Raw genomic sequence first — 3890 nt, forward strand, 5'->3', positions numbered from 1 at the left:
GTGGGCGAGGCCCGTATCTCCCGGCTAGCGAAGTATGGGCAGGGCCCGTATCTTCCCGAGTGTGGGCGGGGCCCGTAACTCCTAGCTGAACGTTGTTTGTTATATGCTTGCATGGTATGAGGTATTATGGGGGGACTCACTAATCTTTGTGCTTACGGTTTTCAGTTTTGGTTTCAAGTACCTCCTCAGCTAGGGGAAAGGAGCCGGCGCGGTAACAGCATGTCACACACACTCTCTTGGTTCCGCAGTTACGAGTTTATTCTGGGATTGATACTCTGATATTTTGATCGATCGAATGTTGTGGTTTTTAATTTCGTTTTCGATGTGAAGTGGTTCAACTAAATAATGTTTTAATTGTTAACGTTTTCTATGTAATGTTTTATAAATGAAATTTTTGGACGTGAAATTTTGGGTCGTTACAAGTTGGTATCAGAGCCCTGGTTTGAGGGATTCGGACACACCTTCGGGGGTGTCTGAACTCAAATCGAGGGATTAAAAGATTTTCTAAAAGAAAATGTTTTCAAAAATTGAGAAAAGAGTTTTGAGAAAGAACGAAGTGTGTGATGTGCGCGACCGGCCGAGCTCGAGTAAGTATTCCCCAAAGTACCCATACAAGTTTATGTTATGTTTATCAGCTTTTGTAGAACAGCATGCTAGAGTAGGACTAAGGATCTAGGAGTGATAACTTATGTGCCTTCCTTATGTGTTTCAGCTGTATGAGAATTGCATGCTAGTATTGAGTAGACAGCAAGTAGGATAGCCTGATTAGGTTATGCCTGATGGTATGAGCTTAGCATTATATGCTAGTACAGTTCCTGTAAGCCGATAGAGTTGAATGAGATTGTTCCCTTAGTTCGAATGTTGCTTGCTTTGTGCTTTGTGGGACTCTGAGTGGTGGGAGTTAGCCATTAGGTGAATACGTCACGTCACATGTGATCAGGGTTGAATAATCTTAGAGTGTTGGATTTGGCCCTATTGTGCAGCTCTCGTTTGAGTCTAACCGTTGTAGGGGTGAACCTGTTACTCGAAGGATTATCCGAGCCTCACCGCATGTGATGGTGTTCAGGTAATGGTTAATTGGCACTACTAAGAGGCCTTCAGCAGCTGAGGACCTGGTAGGGTGGAGTCTGAGATTTCCCTAGGGCAAGCCTAGGATGAGTATAGTAGTGATCAGCCGCAGTGGAAGGGACCTGGTGGAGTCGAGGCAGTCCTTGAAGAAGGTACGGATAGATGTGGAAGTTAGTATGGGCCCGTACTACTGAAAGCAGAGGATCCGTACCCGAACCAAGGAAGGCCAAGATAAGACCAGGGAACTTGTAAGTAGTTGTGATCCCTCAGGAAATATCAGTATCACTAATGTGTGTTATTATGTATTACAGAATGGTGGTACTTCGATCGAGGCCGGTAGATGGCGGTTCAGGAGAGGGGTCAGGTTCGGGATCAGGTTCCGAGCCGGTAGATGAGGGACTACGCGAGTTCATCGCGTCAGAGATCACCAGGGGTATCCTTGAGTCGACTCCCATTATCTTCGGGTCGATCAAGGAAGGGATCATCGAGTTGATGGAGGATCGCCTCAGGGCGTTCAGGAGCGACATGGCATCTGGCCAGTCATGATCTCGCACACTGTCCTTTAAGGACTTCAGGGGCAGTGGTGCGCCGGATTTCCACAGGGTGAAAGACCCCATTGCTGCCAGGCGATGGATCGCAGACATCGAGTCTGCACAGTTGACTAGCTTCTGCCCCGAGGGGTCGAAGGTGAGGTATGCAGCAGGGTGCTTACGAGACCGAGCCCGCGATTGGTGGGAGTCAGTGGGTGACTCGTTGGGAGCCTCAGCTATCGAGGCTATGACCTGGTCGGACTTTGTGACCAGGTTCAGGGCAGAGTTTGCGCCGGCTGTCGAGCTTCAGCAGCTGGCCAGGGAGTTTTTGGACATGAGGCAGACGATGGAGACTGTGGCGGAGATCACCGCCAAGTTCCGGGAGAGGGCCTTGTTGGTACCCCAGTATGCGGGTGACGAGGATATGAGGAGGACCCGTTATCATGATATGCTACGGGCTGACATCCGGGAGCATGTTAGCTTTTCAGCTTGCCCTACCCTGGAGTCCATGATCGCCAGGGCGAGGGAAAGGGAGATTGATTTAGAGCACATTCGGAAGAGGAAGGCAGAGGCGGGGCAGGTGGTTGGGGCTTCAGGAAAGAAGCCCAGAGGATCAGATGGGAGGCCGAAAGGCCAAGGAGGACCCGACCGCTGCGGGAAATGTGGCAGGACGCATGAGGGAGCATGTAGGATGCGATCAGCAGGCTGCTACAAGTGCGACAAGGCGGGGCACTTTAACAGGGATTGTACTACTCCAGTTTCGGCTATTCAGACGTCTGAGTTGCTGTGTTTCCACTGCAACCAGAGGGGCCACAAGAAGGCCAATTGCCCCCGGTTGACAGTCTTAGCGCCGGTAAAGGCGCCAGCTCCAGCGACCCTGCGGATCACGGATGGCCGGCAGGGCAAGGCAGAGGTTCCGGTGGTGAGGAGCCGAGCATTCCAATTGACTACCGAGGAGGCACGCGCCGCACCCGATGTGGTGACGGGTATGATTCTTTCCCTCTATTTTTATTTTATGATGTTATGATATTGATATGTGCTCGGTATATATATATATATATATATATATATATATATATATATATATGTGTGTGTGTGTGTGTGTTTTAGGATCGTTCCATGTGAACGGTATCCCAGTTTAGGTGTTATTCGACTCGGGTGCATCCCGATCATTTGTGTCCCTTGCGCTTAGCAAGAAGTTTCATGGGTCTTCGGGCATGTTGGATTGCCCTTTGGAGGTAGAGATTGCTGATGATCGATCGGTGCGAGCATCGATGGTGTTTCGGGATTGCGTATTGCGTCTGTTTAAGGAGCGTTTCTTAGTAGACCTGGTTCCTATTTCGCTGCGTGGGAACAAGGTGATTATAGGCATGGATTGGTTGAGCCCTAATGGGGCGGTGATAGATTGCGCGCAGCAGCTAGTGCGGGTCAGGACCCCAGGCGGGGGAGAGTTAGTGATTCATGGCGAAAGGCCGCAGTATGGACCCGCAATATGTTCAGCAGCGAGGGCGAGGCGCTACCTTCAGCAGGGATGCGTAGGATATGTCGCGTATGTGATGGATACCCGGGAGGCGGGTAAGGCGACAGTGAGCAAGATTCTGGTGGTGCGAGATTTCGCAGATGTCTTCCCAGAGGAGCTTCCTGGGATACCTCCGGAGCGGCAGGTGGAGTTCAGGATTGACCTCGTTCCTGGTGCGGCTCCGATAGCCAAGGCACCGTATCGGTTGGCTCCTCCCGAGATGCAGGAGTTGTCTACGCAGCTGCAAGAGCTGCTAGACAAGGGATTTATTCGTCCGAGTAGTTCACCCTGGGGAGCCCCGATCCTGTTTGTGAAGAAAAAGGATGGGTCGCACCAGATGTGTATAGATTATCGGGAGCTGAATAAGGTAACGGTGAAGAACCGTTACCCACTCCTGAGGATTGATGATCTCTTTGACCAGCTTCAGGGAGCGTCTTGGTTTTCCAAGATCGATTTGCGTTCGGGATACCATCAGATGAGGGTGAGGGAGGAGGATACGCAGAAGACCGCGTTTTGGACGCGCTATGGCCATTATGAGTTTGTGGTGATGCCGTTTGGGCTCACCAATGCTCCTGCCGCGTTCATGGACCTCATGAACCGCGTATGCAGACCGATGCTGGATCGGTCTATGATAGTCTTTATCGATGACATCTTGGTTTATTCCAAGACTCAGGAGGAGCATGAGGAACATTTGAGGGAGGTGTTGGAGACCCTGAGGAGGGAGAGCTTGTATGCCAAGTTCTCCAAGTGTGAGTTCTGGTTGCACGAGGTGC

This window comes from Lactuca sativa, chromosome 2 (genome assembly GCF_002870075.4).
Source record: "Lactuca sativa cultivar Salinas chromosome 2, Lsat_Salinas_v11, whole genome shotgun sequence".
NCBI lineage: Eukaryota > Viridiplantae > Streptophyta > Magnoliopsida > Asterales > Asteraceae > Lactuca > Lactuca sativa.